Here is a 15,285-nt window from a genome sequence, read left to right as displayed (position 1 = left end):
CACGTACAGAAAAAACGAGTCGCAAAAAACACCCCGAGGCACCTAGAAATTATCAATTTGGTAATGAAGGAAGTCTTGGCGTAAAATTTGTTGAGTATGACAAGTGCTTCGCTGTAGTAACCGAGATGAAACTTAAGTAGGTCGCTGGAGTCATGCAGCAGAGAAGAGGCTTGCTTGGGATGGACTTGCACGGACAGGTGCATCAAACCAGTCTACGGACAGCGGGCGACAGCAACAACAGCCTCATATTTTTGTATTCCAATAAATAACGTAAAGGAACAGTATATTTATTATTGCTGTTTTATTATTAATAATAATCAACTGTCACGCTCAAGTGCTAATTCACTGCCTGACAAGAAATACGAAGGAAATGTCCAGATATCAGTACACGTGCACAATATTAGTGCGTATGCAGAAGATCGGAGCTGCAGTTCTTTGTGGCAGTTACAGCGCGAACAGAGTGCATTAGCGTTGTTCGTGTTTAGTGGTGTTACCATACCTGACAGAGTATATACGGGAGTGACCAGTTTGAGGGATTACTGTGACGGATATAGAGATGCTGCATACTAGCGTGCGACAGGAGCGTTATCGCTTCCGAACGGGTTTTGGAAGGGGCTTTATCGCGGGTCTCCATTTTGCCGGCTGGTCGAATCGTGCGCTATCCAAATTTGTAGAACGGTTCGGATGTAAAAGTCCCAATGTTTGACATGAGAGCAGACACACTCGTCGCGAAGATTCCGGTTGGGGACGTCTGATCTCCACAAAGGCTGATGGCGCTATTGTGTACCAAGCACATCGGGTAACTCTTTCACGTTTCCACCTGGCGTCCGAGAATAAGTAATGGACTCAGTGCAATAGAGCTGCTGCCTCTGGGTCACTGGGTCTCGGGTTCAATTCCTGGGCGGGTTGGGGATTTTTCTCTGCCCAGGGACTGGGTGTTTGCGTTGTCCTCATCATTTCATTACCAGCATCATCATCATCATCACCATTCGTGACAGTGGCTAAACTGGATTGCGTAAAAATTGGACTGTGTAAAAATTGGGACTTTGTATGGGCACTGATGACCGTTCAGTTGATCGCCCCAAAAACCAAACCAAACATCATCGTCATTAGTGTCACAATCTGGTCATCCTGCACCACTGGTGCAGCACCCGAACTAGGCAATTACAGTCTCATGCGTAGGCTGCCGTTCTCACCACAATACTACAGCGGCGTTTGGAGCGGTGTCACGATCGGGAGGTACTGTTGAATGACATCGCACTGTGTTCAGTGATGAATTGCGGTTCTGAACTACTCTGGATGACCATCGTAGACGAGTGTGGAGGCGACCTGGAGAGGTACCGTTCTTTCAATGTTTTGCAGAGCCACTGTGGTCTTACACTTAGCGTTACTGTGTGAGGCGCCAGCTGGTATGACTTCTGACCACAGCTGGTAGTGACACAGGGAGGCGTGACTGCACGACAGTACGCCATTGGCGTCCCTCTCTCAGTTGTTACCTCTTGCGCGTCAGTATTACTTTTCAACAGGACTGTTCCCGTCGACACACGAGACATATCCCTCCGAGCTATCTGCATGATTTTGAAGTATTCCTCTAACCAACATGAAACCAATGGCAACCGAGTAGGCCTGATGGATTGCAACGTCATAGTATTTGGTGGCCTCATGCTACGAACTTCTTTCTAACTTTGAGTTGACTTTGTCAACACTCAGAGAATATCACATACCCCAGAGAAACTGCACTTTGTTTCTTCCTCTTCATCTGGATAGTTCACATTTTGGTCAGCTAGAGTGTGTAACAACTTATAATTGTAACATTAATAATGGCCCCTACCATCAACCATCCTTTCATAAACCCGCCATGTTTTCCTGGTACTAAGACGCTGTTGATGTATTTTATGATCTTATAGTGTGGTACACATGCTATTGTGATGACGCTCGCTCGCTGTCAGAATCAGTGATTTCAAATTGTGCCGAGTTTATTTTTTCTGTAACACCTTGATTTTCTCGCTCCTCATATCTTCTAGACGTGAGCTTAAGTCCTCCAAGGATCCCACTGCTGACGAAATATTGAAGTACGTACTTTGTTGTCCATTTGGAGTTGTTAAGTTCCCTAAGAAACCGAACTACCGCACTGTATGATGTGATACGTCTTGAGGAACATGGCTTCTGTATTCGAGATACATATAACTGTGCCACAGATAGATGACCAGTTCTTCCTGTTGTGTAGCCGGAACTCTCTTAAAAATGTACTGTTTACTTCAGGACTTCGTTTTCACTGTATGAGCAACAGTTCAAGTATTGGACGACGTCTCACGGGAGATATGTCCACCACAGAAACCAAGAGAGTTGGAAAGAGTCTTGTAACTTGGTACACACATCGTACTTTCCCCTCCAACCAGTCCTGTAATAGCAGTTAAATATACTTCCTGATACTATTTTTAAATGGTGGCATTCACTTTTTATCTGCTGCAGCTTTTTTCTGTAATTACGTAAATCACTCTAGAAATGTTAAGTTTTCCAAATGTGAAAGCATGTTCCAGGGTACGCCAATGTCAAATACCTACGACCAGATATTCGACTGACATTTAAAACCGTTACAGTCGAGATAATCTTGTAAGTACTGTACTTAATAATCTACCTGTTAGCTTATCTCTCTACTACACATCAGTGACCAGTAAGTGAAATCATGTTAAGCAGAAGTATTATGAAAAACCAGTTACAAGTTAAACACATTTTGAAATAGAATGTACTTGACACTTTTAAACTAGCCAGCTCCATTTTTGATATAATTTCACCGTTCCATATTCACTCTGCACTCGATCACGATATTGGGTTATCAAGCCCAGATTTTCAATTTAAACTCAAGATATTTGTCATCCGCCCTTCATTACCACAGAATTAGGTACAAAAATGCAAACAGCCCATCAACTTTGGGAAACACATTACTTTCCGATTGTCGATGGCATCAGTCCATTTAAATTCCACTATTACCCTATTAGAGCCTCCTGGCTAACATTACAACAATGCCTACGTGCAGAACCTGCTCTAAACTTATCGACTACCCAGGGTTATTACATGTAAAGAACGGTACTTGGGGGGGAGGGGGCTGAGTGGTACATGGGGGCATGGTGTAGAAGCTTGCAGTGCTTCACACCAACACAAATTCCCATTTTCAAGGCAGGAGAATTTGTTAAGACATTAGAGAAACTAAATTATTTTGCAAGTATCACATGTTTCATGGTACAACACCTCCCTTTGTCTCAAGATACTGGTTTATGTATGTCTGGTGAGGTATGGCTTAACTGTACACGGGTTACATAAATAGTTCTGAAAATCTACGCTGTTTTACTCACCCACAAAACTCTGCACCTCGCAAATATTATACAACTCTGCTCTAAGACCCCTGCAGTCATCAGAAAGTGCTAAGTGTGGTGCACGAATGCGAAGAATAGACACGTTTAGTGTTCAGAAATGCAAAACTGTCTACACAGAGCGCCGGCAACTCCGTCTTGCCAGTGGTCTGCGGATCCCATCAGCAGTAGCCGACACACGTCCAACTTGCAGTACCGCGGCGTAGTATATGGGTCACGTGTCAGCCGTTATGCCACTGGCCACGGCTGGTCTTGTGCTTCCTCCCCCCCCCCCCCCCCCTCCCCCGTGCCGTAGCAGGTGTTGACAGCAGCTCTGCAAGCTGAACTCCGGAACGCTCGCCCTGACGTCAAGACGTACACCCAGGAAGCTCGCCCTCCAGCCTAGCCTGAAGTACTCGTTGGCATGCAGAGTTCAATCTGCTACTTTCAGATACAGATAGGAGAGACACAGACTGAAAGCAAAGGTACCGGCTGCAGGAAGAGGAAAGAGGATGAGCAGCAATAGCGCTCCCTCCCCGCCCCCCCCCCCCCTCATTTCACGATGGCGGGTGGTGAACACCTTTTTTGACAGCAGGCTGATGGTACCCCTTTAGTGAAGGCCCAGCAATTGGCACAGCAATGTGCTACGCCAGAGTCTCTGCAACGAGACCTGCAGCTCTATGGATGATTGTTGATGGCTAGGCGTGCAGGGATCAACTGATACAGCCTTCCCCCTCCACATGACAGCTGTAACTGAGATCATTGATTAAGAAAGTCGTAGTATTTACGCTGGCGCTTCCCATGAACTCTGCTGCAGTGGGCGTAGCAATGACATAGGGTGTACTGGTGTGCCAGTTTGGTAAGCTTCGTATTTAACACTTAGAACGGAATAACTGCCTGAGAGGCGGATATAAGTTACGATTGTTCTGCTAGAAGCGCTGATAATCACGCTACTACGGTAGCCGGCTACGAGAGTCTCAGTTGATATTTAGTTGTGCAGTGAAGGTCACGTCCCTTGTCAAGCCATATTACCCAGGGTACGTTGGGTCCATTCCAGGCGCACGCTGCCTTACGGGAGGATGATCCAGCTAAGAGCAAGTATTTGTCAGCCACACCGAATGTTATTCCTGAACTCGCACTATTTTGCACATCTACCTAACAGGCGAATATCCCTTGTTACTGTTTAGGTTATTAGGCGTTTCAGTTTTGGGCGTTGAGTACGTTAAATGTTTAAAAGAGGTCTTTAGACTGTATGGAGGGAATTATATTGCTAAAAAAAAAAAGAAATAGATAAAAACGACTATCAAATTAATCAGTTTGAAATGCAGCTTTAAATCATTCTATTGTGATTCTTTCCTTGATGGAGAATCCTAATTGTTACTAACTTTTACCTTTCAAAATATTTTCTGCGCTATTTACGCACTTTTCACAGTCATTTTATTATGATTTTATTCTCGAGTGTTAATATGAAGACCAGTAGGTACACCTTTGTGTTTACAATTTTTTTGTCATTACATTCATTACGAATGTTTTAGCGTGAATTTTTCCTTACTCGGACTGTTTGTTTTACAGACTGGAATGGCTGGAAGAATACGAAAAACAGAAGCAAAACGATGATGGATTTTCTGAAGACTCTGGTTATGATGTTGACTCTGGTGACTCCTGTGTTCCTAACGATAGCGATCTATCGACATCAGAATATGACACTGCCTCAGGAGTAGCTGAAAACGAACCGAAACAGGATATTTTTCAAGAAGAGAATGTGGATAATCCAGCTGAAGTTATTCAGCAACATTCGACAGTGACTGAGCAAACTCAGTTCTGACGATAATGTGCCACCTACAAAATTTACAGAACGTGCTCCTCCAATTCACCTCTGGCCCATAACTCTTCTACTGCTTCACAGAAGCACTACCAAAGTGACCCAACTCGTTATTTTCAAGCTACATCTAGATCAGCTCACAACGTAATGAAAATTCGACAGTCAAAAACCGTTGGTCTGGGTCTCACTTTAGGGGAAAACCCAACCCCCATTCACATACGGCGCTTGTTTTTTACCGATCCGATCATACAAGAAATTGTTCTCAGAACTGATGAGAAACTGGAATCAATAGGTTTGAATCTGAAAAACACAGAAGATGTTTGTTATAAAAATACAACCTTTACAGAGATGAACGCTCACCTGGAAGTTCTGGTGTTTTATTGCATCTTCCACTCATCTCGAGAATCACTCAAATTACTCTTCTCTACAGGACCCACTGGACGACCCATATTTAGATGCATAATGTCCCTAAGCGTTGTCGCACTTCACTGAGAGGGCTGAAATTTGATGACAGCTCTACACGTTTAGACGCAGAACAGCGGCAGTAAGTGACATTTATCAAACACCATAATTATGCTGTTGGGGCATTTTCATGCATTGATGAAACGTTGGTGCCATTTAGAGGAAAGGGTACGTTTCAAAACGTATATGCTTCCAAAGCCTGCTAAGTATGGCATTAAAATAGTTCCCCCTCGGGATGCCAGAAATACACTATGGGACCAAAAGTATCCTGATACCTAGCTGTAAATGTCATACAAGTTTGTAGCTCCCTCCATTGGTAATGCTGGAATTCAATATGGTGTTGGACCACCATTAGACTTGATGACAGCTTCCACTCCCGCAGGCATACGTTCAATCAGATGCTGGTAGGTTTCATAGGAAATGGGAGCCCATTCTTCACGGAGTGCTGCACTGAGGAGAGGTATCGATGGCGGTCGGTGAGGCCTGGCATGAAGTGTTCTACAGTATTCAGGACAGGACTCTGTGCAGTCCAGTGCATCACAGGGGTGCTACTGTCGTGTAACCATTCCGCCACAGGCCGTGCACTATGAACAGGTGCTCGGTTGCAAGATGTAGTCACCATCCCCGTCTTGATCTTCAACAGTGGGAAGCAAGAAGGTGCTGAAAACGTCAGTGTAGGCCTGTGCCGTGATAGTGCGACGCAAAACAACAAGGGGCGCAAGCCCCCTCCATTGAAAACACGACCACACGATCACACCACCAGCTCCGAATTTTGCTATTGGCACTACACATGCTGGCAGATGACGTTCATCGGGCATTCACCACACCCACACCCTGTTATGGGATCGCTGCATTGTGAACCCTGATTAGTTACTCCACAGCAAGTTTTCCACTGTTCAATCGTCCAATGTTTACGCTCCTTACACCAAGCGAGGCATCGTTTGGGATTTACCGGCATGATGTGTGGCTTATGAGCAGCTGCTCGACAATGACATTCAAGTTTTCTCACCTTCCTCCTAACTGCCAAAGTACTTGCAATGTATCCTGATGCATTTTGGGATTTCTGTGTGATGGTGTGGGTAGATGTCTGCATATTACACATTACGACCCTCTTCAACTGTCGGCAGTCTCTGTCAGTTAACAGACAAGGTCGGCCTGGACGTTTTAGTGCTGTACTTGTCCCTTCACGTATCCACGTCACTATCACACCGGAAACACTGGAGCTAGGGATGTTTAGGAGTGTCGAAATCTCGTGGACAGACTTATGACACAAGTGACACCCTATCGCCTGACCACGTTCGAAGTCCGTAGTTCTGCAGAGCGCTCCATTCTGCTCAGTCACGATTTCTAATAACTACTGAGGCCGCTGATATGTAGTACCTGGCAGTAGGTGTCTTCACAGTGCACCTAAAATAAAAAAAAGTATGTTTCTGGGGGGGTCCGGATTCTTTTGTTCATATAGCATAGATACCTGACTGATTCCTAAGTTTACACAGGACAGGGCAGTGATGGAGTTACGCTGACTGCAGGACAGATGTAGTACCAAAAACTCACTAGGGCCCTCATCAGTCTTACCCGAAGTCTGAAAGATCGTCACAATTGGTTCGCTTCCGTAGAAGCTGCGAAAGGTTATGGCACAATGGTATGGCGATCTTTGTAACGTTTAAAAAGAATGCGGCCGGGTTTCCTCTGGAATTTCTCCCAAGGACAACTACAGAAGTCAGTTCTGAAACAAATATGTTACGAAGAAGCTCACACTTTTGAGAAATCTAAGGCCCTTATTCTCTTGTCTTTCATGCACCACAAAGAATATACTTATTCAGTGAGTGGAAGGCCAGAAATCATCTCAACGTACAATGCCAAAAAATGCGTTGTTGGTGTATCGGATATGAAATGCAGCATTTTCGGTTCCAATGAAAGAACTCGCGGATGGCCATTAGATTTTTTTTTACCGTTTAATAGGATTAGGTGATTCCAACGCACACCTACTTTATTCACTTTTCTAAAAAGAGTACACAACAGAGTTGGATTTCTTGTATCAGCTTGGTCTTTCTCTCATAAAGGATCACCTTGAAGAACGTCTGAAACTACCCAACATTACACACGAACTGAGAAATGTAACTTGTGCAGCTGTCGCAGAAAAAAGGTCTTCGGAATCGGGGTGCTCTGCCGGTACAAGTACGACCTCGTCACTAACTGCGACTACCGCGAAGAGCGATAAGCTTAAAGGATGAAAAATTTACCATTATTGTCCTTACCAGCAAAACAGAATGGCGACTTACAAATGCGTTAACTGCAACTGCTTGCAGGTTACAAGAAATTGTGTAACATTTGCGTTATGAAACTGCGCACAGAAGATACAACGACGTAGATTTATTATTTTTAGTTACTGAGAATGTGGATGAACGACTATATTTGTGATAACAAGCTTGATACCTTGTTCCCTTACCAACAATTCATTTGCAATATACTGATAAAGATAGATTTGTTTTCATCTATTGTAATTTCTTAAGATCTTACAACATTGTAAACCTAAAACATGTATAAGACTGGTAAAGGTTTGTTTTAGATTAATGTATTTTCGTCTTTAAATATCTGAAATGTCCTTTAATTTCTGAATTTCTACTTTTTATTCGCTGTCAATCATTAAGTCAATGAGAATAAAAAAAATTGAGCCATGGGGGAGTGGCTGACATCACCGATTCTCTTATCTAGTGGGGCAGTAACCCTGATCGTTTTGGCAAGCACTGTTTCACTTTGGTTTTCCTCTCTGGTTGCTATTTAAGCGCAGCGCTTCGGACTATGGTCTCTCACCCTGTGGGATGATGAACTTTGCCGTGAGATATACCCTTCCTTCCAACTATAAGCTGGCCTTGTTCCCCCCTCCCCAGGGCTCCCTCTTTTCCTCTCCCCTCCTACCCCCAGAGCTGTTTTTCCTCCTTGCCCCCCCCCCCCCCTGAGACCCTGCACCCATCATTGCCTCTTTCCCTCCAAAATCGCTCCCTACCTGGTCCTCTTTGGCGCCCCCCCCCGCCCCCCTCTTCCCCTCCCTCCCTTCTTATGGTCTCCCTCATCTCCTTGTACCAGGCAGATCATCAGTTGTGATCATTGTCAGTGTGTCACGTCAGTGTTGTGTTTAGTGCTGTTTCCCCTGTGTGTCGAGAGGTGTGATTTTAAGTGTGTGCTGGCCTTGTACTTAGTGTTACTGTCAGTGTTTGTTACGTGCTACGCCATCCGTCGATACTTTTATGCTCCAGTCATACTGTGACTTGTGTTCTTTTAAGTGTCCCAGTGTGTGATTTTTTGAGAGCACTACATTTTTTCGGTTTTTATCTCCATTTTAAAGTAGCCCCATTTTTGTCTATTGTCTTCCATGATGTTCAACCTTTTTTTAAATCTATGTTCACCATGTTTTCTACTTTGCAATTTTTAAATGTCTTCTACTGTGTGTTCTACGTCTTTCAGCTGAAGAACAGCGCATATGCTGCTGCCAGCCTGACCCGATTGGGAATAGAAATACAATAAAGGCAAAAAAAATCTATGGTCTCTGGGTTTCCCGCTCTGGGGTCCTAGTTGTCGTGCTTGCCCATGCTTTGGCATATGTTGTGTTGGCAAGTCTTGGAGTGACCGTTCTGGAGGAGCGTTGGCTACTCATGGCGCTGTGTCATCGTTTGAGGAGAGTGGCGGCGGTGGGCTGGTTGTGGTGGTGTACTGTACTACCTGATCCTGGATACCTATGTATGCAATGAGGATCCTCGTCGTTTCCTGCTACTAACGGTGGGCATCAGCTATTTCTTTGAAGCTGTGTTTGTGATCCATTAGATCGTAATTTGTGTTCACAGTGATTTGTATGCGATTATCCCCGCCTTGGAGTGAAAAAGGAATTCACTCCTGGTTTCGGTATATGTTGAGTAGTGGTGTTAATAGTGAAACTTGCTGGCAGATTAAAACTGTGTGCCGGACCGAGACTCTAATTCGAGATCTTTGCCTTTCACGGGCAAGTGCTCTACCAACTGAGCTATCCAAGCACGACTCACGACTCACGCCCTGTCCTCACAGCTTTACTTCTGCCAGTAACTCGTCTCCTACCTTCCAAACTTAACAGAAGTTCTCCTGCGAAACTTGCAAAACAAGCAGATCCCCCAGGCTGTGGTTAAGCCATGTCACTGCAATATCCTTTCTTTCACGAGTTCTAGTTCTGCAAGGTTCTCAGGAGAATTTCTGTTAAGTTTGGAAGGTAGGAGACGAGGTAATGGCAGAAGTAAATCTGTGAGGATGGGGCGTGAGTCGTGCTTCGGTAGCGCAGTTGGTAGAGCACTTGCCAGCGAAAGGCAAAGATCCCGAGTTCGAGTCTCGGTCCAGCACACAGTTTTAATCTGCCAGGAAGTTTCATATCAGCGCACACTCCGCTGCAGAGTGGAAAACTCATTCTGGTGTTAATAGTGTTAAACATTCCTCACTGACAGGAGCACTAAGTGTGAGAAGTGTGAACGTAGCATGAGTCATTCTAGGATAATGTGCAAGTCATGTTTAGTGTTAAGGCAGTGTGCTAGTAATGTTACTTATTATTTATTCAGTTCTCTGTGTTTGAAGGGGCCGTGACTTTGGTGTCTTGTATTATCGGTTTTTATGCTGTTGGTTCGGCAGGCCATTTACTACTCTAGACTTTATGCTTGTTATTGGGGTCTGCCTAGAAGATTAAAGAATTATGAGCTGTAAAAAGTAAATAGTTTGTGTGACGTCTTGGATGTATTTAGGGTATTACATTTAAAGGTGTTTGGGGGGGGGGGGACATAACTCTGAAATATGAGGGTTTGTGTTGTGTCCTTTGGTTTGATGGTGTCCTTTGTGACCGTAGCGGTCATGCTGTTCCAGACTAAAGCGCCTAGAACCGCAGGGCCACACCTGCCGGCTTCTATGATCTGTTTATTGGTCTAAGGTACCCGTTGGGGAAATTGCTCTTTCACTTAAAATTTGTTGTTTAATATACTTGTTTTACCAATAGATATTTAGTCAAGTTAAATTCATGTTAAATTTATGGGCAGTTGTCCTTGTCATTTATATTTATCTGGGGCTATTTCTTATTTAGTTAAAAGGAAGGATATATGCTTAACTTTCATTTCATATACTCTTGTTAATTATATCTGTTATTGATGGCCATTGGAATGCCGGTTTGGCAAAGGATTTTGTAAAACTGTTTTTGGAGATATGTATGATAAATCTTCGTGAATTACGAGACTGTGTTCACGTTTCCCTGTAAATGCACCTTGTGAGTTGTTGGATCTGTGCCTCACAGGCGGATGTTTGAAATAATAATCCGCCTGTCATGTGGATATTCCCCAGAACGCCCTGCTAAAGCATGTTCCTTGGTGAGTGTTAAGACAATCTTTACTCTGAGTCTGCGGTTGAACAGTTACTGCTACGTTGTGTATGGGCCATCTTGTGACACTCTGCTCTGTGAGAAGTCTGACGGCACCTTTCTGTTGCTGCTATGCCATTGTGCTTCCTTCAGAGACTCAGGCGCTCCGCTGGGGTCTCGCGTCTTACGATCGGTTTCGTGTTTACCTTGACCAGCTCAGCATTTCCCCTAGCTGGCAGTCTGCCAGTCGTAGACTCAGGAAGCTTGGCCTCTGACATTGTCAGAACTTTAAGAAACTGTTGATGTTCACCTGGGATACTATTCTGGTGTGTAACAGAATTAACAACATAGTCCAAATACCTTTAATACAATATACAGGCTTGAATGTGTAGAACTCGAAATCGCCATATAAACAGTAACCATTGCGATACATTTTAACTTGCTCCATCTTCTTATCAAGGAGCCAGCACCCAGCATTGTGCTATGAAGTACTGTTCCCATTGATCATCTGCAGGTGAGCCTGAAAGCCCGGTTTGTGGAGTAAGCAAAGTTTCAGAAAAGTGAGTGGTTCAGTTACCGGTATTTACATTGAACTAGCTAACCCGGCAGTGCACCGCGATTGCTAAGTATTTATGGGAATTGCATATACATCCTAATCTGCTTCCCCCTACTCTCTGACCATGTTCTCCTCACCTCTCCTCTCCTCTCCTCTTGTAGCGTCCCAAATTGTTCCGAGCGAACGTTTGTTTTAGGATAGATTGCTGCGTGTAACTTTGGGGGCTGACATCTAGCGGCCTACGCGGGAGACACAAGTGCCTCTGTCACTGCCTGCCGCGGGAAAGGTATTCAATGTCTCTTACTGAATGCGTACATTCATCACCTATAGGAATCTAAATAAAGGATAGTAGTTTTTGTGTAATCACTTTCAAAATTAGTATACTGGACTTTGTTATTAATGGAAAGTTGGTGTGAAAATCTCAGATTTCTAGCGGGCAAATTTTTGGAGATAGAAAAAATTTGCTTTAAAATAAGATAAACTACACTTAAAAAGGGAAATTCACCTGGGAACATTTATGATTTGTTTTTGTTGTCAGTTGAAATACTCACCTGAAGTATCAGGGTATAGAATTATATAACTCAAATTTAATTTAAAAGATTTTAAATACCTTACAATTTTCATAGTATGAAACCTAGAATAACTTCAGAGGAAACTAATAAAATCAGTATTTATTTTATCATGTGTTACGTGGGTCTGTGAGTAAATCAGAGTGTGTATGTGGGACATTCGTCAAATTTCAATATTGTATTAGATACCGTCTTAAGCAACGTTCAAGAGTTACACAAGCGTGTCGTATGAAAATGATCCTAGTGGATTTACCCACTTTGCTGATGACGTATGTCTAGGAGTGACTGCTATTGTAACAGAGCAGGAAGCAAGTCAGATGGAGTAAACTCTATATCTAAAGAATATCTCCAGAAATATTGTCTTTTCGTTTTCGTTTATTAAACATTACTATAATATTTGTATGCCGTATTGACGCAAATACGTCTGTGTATAAGGATTGGTGCAGACCAGTTTTGGTGCCAGTATGATCTCGAGTGAGTATTCTGATTGGTAGTTAGTATGGTCAGCCCATCATAATTGAGACGGTTCCAGCTCGTTACCTGACAGATATACTGGAGGTGGAGCCTGAAGAAGGAAGTCGCTCGCTAGCTTTGAAAGCGCACGGTCATGTTACTAGTGCCAGTAAAAGTAATGTGTAAGATGAAGAATTACGAAGTGTTTGAGTTATTGATGAGCTAAGTCAATAGTAGTTTTTGTTGAGGCCTTCTTGGTGAAATTTCAGAGGTTTTGACTAAATCTGTTGGACAGATATTCGTTTGTGAAATATTGGCTTTCATAGAATCCACGTGGCATGTTTCAGTATTCAACTACTGAGCATTTTTGGCGAGCAGTTTCTTTCTTAGAAATGCAAAAGAAGGATCGAATGTAATAACTCTATCAGTGGTGAAATTAATGACTGTGAAAACGTTGTTTAATTTTGATCGGGTCTCGACAGATTTCTGGCTGCTGGGCCTGTGAAATGTGCGTATGAATCGTGAACAGGAAGTAAACAGCCAATAGTTTAAATGTGGACTGAATAGTACCTTTTCTTTGGTTATCAAGGACAAAATAAACATTATTGTGTGGAAACTTCGAACTTTGTTTTCCAGAAGCCAGTCCATTTTCTTACTGCCGAATAAAATTGGGTGACAGTATTTCTACAGAACTTTCTTTCATAACTAGAGTTGTGTGGCCTCAGTAATTGTAGATATTAGGTGGTGTATTTCATCAACGCTCCTTTTACATCATCTTGTAAGTAAGTACGTTGCCGAGTAAAGGGATACTGAGCAGACGCTGTTCTGAGGCATCTGAGTTTTAATTTTCAGCGTGCACAGCGATAACGACGAATACACAAGCGAGAACTTAAGCCCCAGCCAGCTGCACTCCCTGTTCCCCACCTCCTCCACCCTCTCTGTCTAACTCCTAGTACTCCAGTCTCTCTCCGTTTCGTCTCCCCACCTCGTTCTGTGAACTCCCCCCCCCCTCTCCACACCCCTTTGTCGTCGCTTATCCCCTATTCTCTCTGACCGCGAGTCTCATTTCTTTTGATTCCAAATTCATATTTGTTGTAGTAGTCTGATCATAAGTCATTAAGCCACAAATACAGGTTTCATATCTTCTGTGACAACAGATTAAGAGGAAGAAGAGGAATGTGCTTATTGTTTGTAACAAATGTAATGAGAAAGAAGTATATCAGACAAATATTCCATCCGAATCTCGAAATATAGCAAACCACTTATTTTCACAGCAGAGTACAGCATAGCATTGTCTGTTTTACTATGGGATATAATACGAAACCTGTACATAGTTGTTTAAAAAATATACAGGCTATATCCATCTGAGTGTATATTAGAGAACTGTCTGAAAATTTTAAGCAAGCCGACCAAGGTCATTTCGAGATTTTTGGTAACACGTTTTGTTCTTTGTATATGACATATATATTTATAGATTGTATATATTTAAACATGTACAGCCATTGTTCACCCCATTTTTCATTTGTGTTTTGAATAAAAACTGCGCTCAATTGCCCAGGAAATTTCGAAATATATGGTAACAACGTTTTCTCTTTATGTGTTTCATATATACTTACATATGTGAAAATATGTTGTACATGTCCGTCGAAATGATCATTACAGTATCGCCTAAAATTTTGAAGTAAATTTGTCAAGTACTTTCGAAGATGTTGGTAATAACTTTAAATATGACTTATCTTCATAGAGAGGAACAAATTTTAAGAATATATTTATTATACATACTGAAAATACTTACCTCATATCCATACCAAGATTTACTAGAGTTTTGTGAAAAATTTCAAGTAAATCAATGAAACTTATCGGGAGCTTTCTAACAACATTGCCGTATTATATACACACTGAAGAGCCACAGATACTAGTACACCTGCCTAATATCATGTACGGCCCCCACAAGCGCGCTGAAGTGCCTCAACACGAAGTGACATCGTCTCGACTAATATCTGAAGTAGTGCTGGATGGCAGTAACACCATGAATCGTGCAGGGTTGTTCATAAATTCGTAAGAGGTCCGAGGGAAGGGTTGCGGAGGGAGGTGGGGTGTGGTGTAGGATAACTCTTCTTAACAGCACATTGCAAGCCGTCCCAGATATGCTCAATAATGTTCTCGTCTGGAGAGTTTGGTGGCCAGTAGAAATGTTTAATCTGTGTTCCTGGAACGATACTGTAGTAATTCTCGACGTGTGGGGTGTCACATTTTCCTGCTGGAATGCCCAAATCCGTCGGAATGCAAGATGGACATTAATGGATGCAGGTGACCAGGCAGGATGCTTGAGTACGTGTCACCTATCAGAGTCGTTTCTAGGCGTATCAGGAAGCCCATATCACTCCAACTGGACACGCCCCACAGCGGTTCAGAGCCTCCACCAGCCTGATTAGTCTCCTACTAGTATACAGGGTCTATAGAGTCATGAGACTGTCTCCATACCGCTCGATACAATTTGAAACGAGACTCGTCCGACCAGGCAACATGTTTCCAGTCATCAGCAGTCCAATGTGGGTGTTGACGAGCCCAGGCGAGGCGTAAAGCTTTGCGTCATCCAGTCATCAAAGGTGCACGAGGGCCTTCGGCTCCGAAAGCCCTTATGGATGATGTTTCGTTGAATAGTTCGCAGGCTGACACTTGTTGATGGCCTAGCATAAATCTGCAGACATTTG

Source organism: Schistocerca gregaria, chromosome 5 (genome assembly GCF_023897955.1).
Source record: "Schistocerca gregaria isolate iqSchGreg1 chromosome 5, iqSchGreg1.2, whole genome shotgun sequence".
Taxonomy (NCBI): domain Eukaryota; kingdom Metazoa; phylum Arthropoda; class Insecta; order Orthoptera; family Acrididae; genus Schistocerca; species Schistocerca gregaria.
Note: the sequence above shows the minus strand (reverse complement) of the source record.